General features: G+C 48.7%; 1 pseudogene; it reads left to right on the plus strand.

Annotated features, from left to right (window-relative positions):
• The first annotated feature begins 718 nt into the window (after positions 1–718).
• Positions 719–8,503, plus strand: LOC142814457 (uncharacterized; annotated as a pseudogene).
• Positions 8,504–8,916: the final 413 nt, after the last annotated feature.

The raw sequence follows: 8,916 nt of genomic DNA on the forward strand, positions 1-8,916 counted from the left end.
TATGTCCACATACGCCTTCGGCAGCGACTTCAACAAAGCAATGTGAGTATTTTGTCATGCGTGTTACCTCTTGATGTGCCATATTGTAAGCAATATTGACATAAGGCAGTATCTCATCCGAGTTTTCATTTTCCACATTGACGTACATGCAGAACATATCCGGATGTGTCTTGTTTAGCAGTTTCGTCAAACCATTCGTTTGTGAATGGTAAGCCATTGTACGCTAGTGAGATGTTTCACTTAGGCTTCAACTCTGTGTAAAAGCTCGGCTGAGAATTCTGTTCTGCTCTCAGGTATTACTACAGATGGAGCGCCATGCATCACCACTATATCTTCAATAAAAAACCGGGGTGCTTCACTTTCCGTGCCCCGCTCCAAAGCCCTGGTTTCAGAGTAACGAGTGAGATAGTCTGGGGCTACAATTATCCATGCGCGACCAGCAGCTGGTAATGAAAACGGTTCTAGAAGATTTATTCTGCTTCGAGCTAGTGAAGGTTTAGGTACATGAATGGGATGGAGGAGCCCTGCTGGTTTGACGGCTGGCACTTTCCTACGCTGGCACTCAAGGCCAGTCCAAACGTGCTGTTGAACGGTTTGTGTCAGTGTTGGCCAGCAATACTTCTTTCGCACTCTGCATAGCGTTCGTGTGTAGCCTAAATGACCGGATGTCGCTTTGTCATGACACGCCTGTAGAAATTCTCTCCTGAGTGGTGTAGGAATGACAGGTAAGTAGATGTTTCCGCTCGGAAAACATTTCGCTTTTTATAGGATCCCCGTTGTGCAAGCAAAACGATGCTAGTGCCCTTGCGGAGGGCGCTGGCATAGCAGATGCATGCTCCCCAAGAAATCAATATTAGGTTGCAACCCGGGGTCGTCGCGTTGCTGCTGTGTGATTCGTCACTTCGTCATCATCTTCAGCATTTGCGCCTCCTATTGAGGCGCGAGAAAGGCAATTGGACCTCTTATGTCGCTTTTCCTATTCATATAATATAGCCATGTCCAATTCTTGAGCGTGCCAATCGTCTTGACGGGTCCTCTACGTTTGTTAACCAGCAAAGAGATTGGTGGTTGGTGATGATTTCAAATGGGTGGCCGCACAACTATGAGGGAAGCTTTATAACTACCGAAACCACCACGACGTGCTCTTTTTCAATAGTGGAGTAATTTTCTGCACGTGAAAAAGACCTACTTGCGTAAGCAATTACTCGTGCGGCGCCATCTTGCCACTGCACGAGTACAGCTCCTAAGCCGACAATGCTGGTGTCGGTGTGAACTGCGGTTGGAGCGTCATTGTCTAAGTTTCTGATAACTGGCGCGCTTTGAAGACGTTGTCGCAGCGCGTCGAACTCTGCCTGCTTTTTTTCGCCCTACATGATCGTGACGTCTGCATGGGTGAGACGTGTAATAAGTGTCGCAACACGTGAAAAACTCTCAATGAAGCGTCAGTAATAAACTCAAAGGCCTAAAAATTGTCTCACTGCCTTTTGTCTGATGGCGTGAGAAAACTTTCAACAGCAGCTAATAATCTCGACGAGGCCGTACATCTTCGCTGCTGACAATATGTCACGAAAAGAAGCTCTTCGAAGCCAGTCGCATTTTGCTGGCTTAAGTATTATTCCAGTCTATCGTACCCCTGAAATACTGTGTGCAGTCGCGCCAAGTGCTTGTCAAATGTCGCTAAAAATACAATGGCATCGTTTAATTATACCAGGTGCGTTTGCCGCTTCAGGCCTTATAGGACTGTGTCCATGAACCGCTGAAACGTTGCCGGTGCGGAGCACATGCAGAATGGGAGAACTTTGAACTCATAAAGACCATCAGGCGTCACCAATGCTGTTTTTTTTTCGCTCTCTTTCATGAACTTCTATTTTCTAATCTCCGCTCCGTAAATTCATCTACTAGAAGTAACGTGCATGGCGTAGTCGATCAAGGGAATCGTCTAGGTGGTAGCGGGTAAGCGTCTTTTTTCGTAACCTGATTAAGCTTGCAGTAATTAAAGCAGAAACATGAGGTGCGGTCTTCATTCATCTCCAAGACGACCAGCGATGCCCAAGGACTCTTGAACGGCTGAATAACGTCGTACTAAAGCATATTTTGCATCTGACCTTCTAGGGCTTCAGTTCCAGCGGAGCCACTCGGTATGATTTCTGCCGTATGAGTCTGGCTGTTTCTTCACAATGAGACGATGCCTGGACGTCAAAGGAAAACATTCCTCAAAGTCATTCTTGAGCCCTAGAAGACTTTGCTACTGCGTGGGCAGTAAACTTGGGACAACATCAACGAATACAGGAGTTGTCCTGGTGACATCGGCTTTCTCTACAATCAAGCATCCTGCAGTATCCCCGTACGTGACTGCCATACCTCTCGCAAGATGTAGTCGTTCAGCACTGAAGTTCGTAACCAAAACGTGCGTGTCTCCGCAATTGATGCTTACGACGGCTCTTGCAATGATAGGCCATGGCTGAACAGCGATGCTGGAATTTTTCGGCGATGTGTTCAGTTGCCTGGCTGGTCGCATGTTACAGCTACGAGAGGACTTGATCATGGTGGAAAGGTCACGCGATCTCCGGTGACACGCAGATGTTAATGTTGCTGGTCGTTATATCGCATAACTCAAATTTTATCTGGGAGCGTTCAAAATACAGAGCGGATGACTGTGCTTGCGGGTGCTCGCTGTCACGTCGAATGGGGAAAGAAGCTCGTGCAGACGTCGATGCAGACGTCAAGTGTTTCGCTATCCCCCCCCCCCCCACCTTCTGTAACGCCCTATCAAGGGCCCTTAAGAGACTTTGTATGATGATGATGATCATGATATTTGTTTTTTATACAGATGAGGTAAACATGTTCAGCTCCTCCACATTTGAAGCAGAGGGACGCCAGGCAACGGTGCGCTACAAATCCGTTTCGAAAAGGATGGTCGACTGGTGCGGATCCTCGGCGACCTAGTTGCAGATGTCGGCGAAGGGTAGAACGGAATTTTCTTATGTGCGGTATATTGTGGATTCCTTGTCTTCAACGACAGTGGTGGCGGTGTGTTGTAGACTGGTGCTGCCGGAGCGTTGTAAAAATTAGCCAGTAAAGACGAATTGTGTGGCGCTGGCGACGGACGACCGACCACAGACGGCTGACGCACAGATAACCTATCGAAACGACTGGGCTGCTGGATGCTGGGATTGTTGGTCGATATGATAAAAATGATACTGGATGCGGTGGACATAGTAGTGTATATGGTGGAAGCTGTAGTTGTTACAATGGCTGATGACGGCAAGAGTGAAAGTAATAGTGGCAGATGGTGATGGTGGTCGCGAGCCGAAGGTGGTGACAGGGAAAAATGCCAGCTGATGGATGCAATTCAAATTTTGTAGAAGGCTTGGTGAACAATCTGGATAATGGTGGAGTGACGGAAGCTTGGAGGACGATGGTGGTATATCGAAAAGCACATGACAGTATGTGAAATCACTTATTAGGTGCAAAGCTCCTTAAGACCTAAAATCTAGCGGATGGGGGCAATGCAAATTTTGTTGAAGGCTTGGTGAACAATCTGGGTGATGGTGGAGTGAGGGAAGCTTGGAGGACGACAGTGGTATATTGAAAAGCACATGACAGTATGTGAAATCACTTATTAGGGGCGAAGCTCCTTAAGACCTCAGGATGTCTGCCATCTCCCGTGTGTCCGTAACACGTCTTCATGTCTCTGACATTTCTGAACCATTTTCCATGTAACCTTCAACATATAAGCAACAGAGGGCGTTGGCGGTAACTGTTTTGCATGTAACCTTCAACTTATTAGCAACAGAGGGCGCTGTGGTTATTTGTAGATGTGATAGCGCTATTGTCAACGCTATATATATAACCACGTTCCATACCACACATTATCTTCTCTCATATAGACGAAGACGAACGCAGGAAAGCGCGACGTGCTGAGTATCAGCGTCGCCGTGGACGGGAAGCTACCACGGAGACAAAAGAGAAGGAAGCGGATGCAAACCGGCGACGGCGACAACAAAGTTCTGCACCACAGACTAGGGCTAAGGAAGCAAAGGCTAAGCGGGAAAAACGCCAAGCTGACGCGCAGTTGAGACAACTTGAAGTGGGTGCAAGGCGGCAATACTTACAGAGAAAATTCTATACCAAAGACGATAGCTAATGAAGCGAATGCTAAGCGGGGAAAACGCCAAGCTGACGCGCAGTTCAGACAACGTGAAGCTGATGCAAGGCGCCAAAACCGACAAGAAAAGTGTACACCAGAGACGAGAGCTAATGAAGGGAATGCTAAGCGGCAGAAGCGTTGTCTGCCGGAAACAAGAGGCGCCGACACTCAATTCCAGCGCGATTTCCTCGACCGGAGTTTCGGGTACAGCTGCAAGGTATCTCATTGCATCTGGTTCGACAACGCCTTAACCAAGATCAGCAACGTGCGAAGCGAAGAGTCGCACACAAGGGCACTCGAATTACTGCTGAAAGATTTCCCCGGTGATGATGATCCCGGTGAGTACATGGTGTGCACGACTTGCAAAAATTTTCTATAGCCGGGACGGTTACTGCAATGAGTGTAACGCACGGATATCGATACCCACCCAAACCAGGGGACTTAGCAGCCTTGAATGTCATTGAAGAAAAATTGATCGCTCCGCAGCTCCCCTTCTTGAGCATCAGGCGTTTAACACATGGTAGTGGACAGTACGGGATCATAGGTCAAGTGGTTAATGTTCCGATAGACGTGCAGGAAACTGTGCAATACCTTCCGAGAACCATACCAGACGACGTAGCCATCAACGTGCACATAAAGAAAAAGTTGATGAGCAAGCCATCATACAAGTCCGGCTTGGTCAAGAAACGACACCTGTATGCGTAGTTAAAGTATCTGGAAGAATCACCGCTCTACAAGTACCTAAATATGAAGACTGATTAGAGTCGTCTCGCTCAATATAACGATGATGACGAATTATCTTGCGCCGACATCACAATCAGTTTTAGCACTGTCTCTTTGAATAAAATATATATGAGTATCACAACCACAATCAGTTTCAGTACTATCTCAACTTTAATCACAATAATCACCTACGAAAGCTTCGCCCCAAAATTATCTTCAAGCAGCTTGAAATACAGTCATTTTTGTAGTGTTTCATACCTAAATGCGCAGAGACATATGTTAATAATGCAAATAAACCAACCCTGCTAAGTACGTTTTCTAGCACGTTTTCTCTTGCTGCGGTGTCAACAACGGCTCAATATTTTGTGGAGCGTAGAATGCAGTCGTGAATGTTTACATTTCGCGCACGTACATTGATTAGTTTGACATGTGTGATGTGTTGCTTTGTGGTGATGTTTAGGAGACTAGAGGTATTTCGTTAGAGAGTGAGATTAAATGTTTTATATCGTGGCGCAGTTGTCGAGAAGTAAATAAGCTCCAGGTCGCAATTGCCTTTTTCAACGGTAGACCAGAATACAGCGGTCACTTGAAGTCACCACGCTAGAAACGCAACTCTGGCAATTCTTTCACACTCAATTACGTGATCCAACCCGCAAGTTGCGGGATCTATTCCCAGCTGCGGCCGCTGCATTTCCGATGGAAATGCTCAGATGGATGGATGAACAGATGGACGAATGGACGGACATAGGGACGGATGCATGGACGAACGCAGGGACAAAGGCAGGGACGGACGCAAGTGTGGACGCGCAGACTGATGCTTGAACAGACGCGCACACCGACGGTCACACAGGTGGACGCACGGACGGATGGAAGCAAGAACGAACGTATAGACGGACGCTTTGCCCCATTCTCAAACATTCACCCTGTCGATTTGCTGCCTTCTTTAAAGTTCTGGCAACTAGGCAACAACAAGTTATTTTACAATACATTCTGTATCTCTCTATTTATTTATAACTTTGCAGTCTCTAGGGAATGTGCTGTACGACGTAACGTGACCTTACGTCGTCATGTACGTAGTAATTTACGACGTAACATGACTGTACGTTGCACGTAGTTGACAGGTTAAAAGATAAACGTCAAGATTTGCATGACACGAACAGAACACTTTACATCCCACGCTCTTGGGATTCTAGCAGGCATTTCACAAGCTTGATATGCACCAACATTTTTTTTTTAAACTGACCCCTATTGTAAAAACCAGTGCCTCTGTATACCAGTGTCCAATGCCTTGCCGAATTATGGTCCCAATATTGCGCTAGACACTTGGACACTGGAGCGGCATGTTACTGGGAGGCGCTAGGTACCCAGCACAAAACGTCTTTACATTGTTAAAAAGGGGTGCCTAGTCGCCATTATAAAATGTATTAGCGAAAGAAGTGATTTTGAGTGCATTGACGCAATAAAAAACAACCATTATATGAAGAAAATGCCTCACTTTTCTAAAGTTAATTGTGAGGAAACGTGGAAGCCTTTTTTAGCGCCCAGAGTGAATCGTTGCTGTTAGATACTCACCTTCACGGACTTCTAGCATTGCTTTGAGAGGCACCCAGGCAGCTTATGGTCGAGAGTAGGGCGCGAGTGGACGGGAAAGTGGGTCGGAGGGAGGAGAGAAAGCAAACGGCGCGACAAGGAGCAGCGAAACACTGCATAATTCTCTCTTACACTCTTTCGCACCACATGCTCCAGTTGCTTGAGAGAGAGATGTAAGGAAAGAGGAAGAGATAAAAAGGACGCTTATTTGTGCCTCCCATCGCGGGGGCACGGCTCAGCACCTTTATGGTTTGGGAAGGGCTATATAAAAATGATGTAAGAAGAGAGGAGAGATAGAAAAAGTGGAAGGCATGGCAAGAGAACGTCTTGACGGTACATTCACTAGAACGAAGCGAAAGCGTTTGTCTATAAGTTGGCGATGTCTACAGACGCACAGAACTCCAGGAAGACTTGGAGGGTTTCCATCTTCGAGCGCGCGAAAAAAAAGGTTGTCTTCTGCTGTTGCTGCTGACAGATCAAGCCGACGATAGCGGCTGACAAGACGCGCCGCTCTGTGCCCAGCGCAGGATGAAATATTTGTTATCACCGCATCTTCGACCCGCAGGTGATAAAAAGAGACCCGCCTATTATGTGCGTGCTGCAGGGCAGACGCTTCCGGTACGCAGGTCAACCAACAACCGCCGCCCGCATCTGCCCAAGCCAGTCCTCGGAAGAGATGGTTGAGGTTTGCGGCTTGCAACCCGCGTGTTATGGTGGACCGTTGATAGAAGCACCCGCAGTCGCTGCTGGGAATTATCTGGGTGGGCTACCACCTAGGTGACTCGAGTGTCGCAGTGGTGTTCTCCACCTCGTCGCCATCTCTTCTGACGTGCGAGAGAAGGCAGTGGAAGGGCAGGCGCACACCGCTATCTTTCAAGGTCGTCAGTTTGGCCTGTAGCAACGCCACAGTCATGCCTGCTTGGTCTGATTGGAGCAGCGCTTGTATATACAGAGCAGGTTGGAAGTCACACAATATCGCCAATGGCAGATGGGTTACCGTGGCACGGAGGTGGTTGACTTCCAAGGGGAGGCCGCCCATTCAGATGGAGTGGAGCTGGCGTGAAAGGAACGTAGGCCCCGCACAGTTGTCCTAGTCGATGGTATGGCGCAGACAGCTGCAGCTGAACGGGGGCTGTCCCGAACGGATTCATGCCTGAATACTAAAATGTGCCACTTTGGACTCTTATTCAGTCTCGCCACGGCTGCCTGGTGGAGCTTGCAAGCTTATGTCCACCTTTTACTGAGGTTGTCTAACACGAATTGTACGTTCAGAGTCTGCTGATTTGGTTGAAAGGGCTGGATAGGACAGGGACCTTCAAGCACCAGCTCTTCATACAGAGCCCAAATCAGTGCCATCGGTGACGCTGGTCGGCTCCGCATTCTTCGATGGAAGGCGGCACCCCAGGGGCCCTGTGAAGACGTTTCACATGATGCAGTGCCTGTCGCACCATCAAGAGTGACAGAGCCTATGTGTGGGCCTTCGCCATTGTTGCAGCTAAGGGCGACTTGCGAGGAAGTTTCATGAAACATCGAATCACCATGCGGTGTCGCCACTCCAGTTGCTTCTTGCAGTGGGCGCCAGCTGCTCTGGGGGTAGTGCTTAAGTTTCCGCTGCTGCTGCAGCCCCCTCGTGGAGCCTTAGGGTGAGCCCCGAGGGGCGCCTTTGGCCCCTGCTGAGCAGCTAGCAGCTTTCTTAGAGCAGTATAGACCCTGGTGGCGTTGAAGGGGGCGAGTTTGACGGCTGGTATCCATGTAAGGCAGTGGTTGATCCTTAGCCCCAAGTATGTCACTTATTTGCTCCCCAAATTCAGCCGGTAACCTAGCCCAAACCTTCAGATTGCCCTTTGTGCAGCGACACTGGGGTGAAGCAGTAGCACCTCCGTCTTTGTGGGTGACACAGCCAGTCCGATTGGCTTGAAGAAAGAGGTGACAGCATCCAATGAGCGTTGCGGAGATCGCCTTATGACTGTGAAGCAGAACCTAGGCCCTTTAACCCACAGTGCCCCATCGTCTCTATACAAGGAGCACTGCATGGAGTAGCGCTTGTCAACAAGCATCCCCACGCTAGTCAGCCCGGCTAGAACCAGGTTGAACAAAGTTAAGCTCAGGACAGACCCTTGTGGAACGCCAGCTGTCACTGGCCATAAATCGCTTGGCGCGTGTCCTACTCTAACCCAGAGGGAACTTCCTGCCAGAAAGGCACTGATTAAGGTACTGTAGCAGCGAGAGAAGACAGACGTGAGACGACGTCGAAGACGGCCGACGAGGCCATGCCGATCTCGCCACTTTATTCCAGGCCTGAAGCGGAGCCGCGGTGGCTGCCAGCGTCCGACACGCCAGGTGCGTGAGCTCGTTGTGTCTTGAACGAAAACTCAACCGTCTTGCAGAAGTGTGGCAGCTTGGTCTAGTTGGTATGGCATGACGATAGTTATAGCGTGAGAACAAAACTATGA

This window comes from Rhipicephalus microplus, chromosome 4 (genome assembly GCF_043290135.1).
Source record: "Rhipicephalus microplus isolate Deutch F79 chromosome 4, USDA_Rmic, whole genome shotgun sequence".
Lineage (NCBI taxonomy): Eukaryota > Metazoa > Arthropoda > Arachnida > Ixodida > Ixodidae > Rhipicephalus > Rhipicephalus microplus.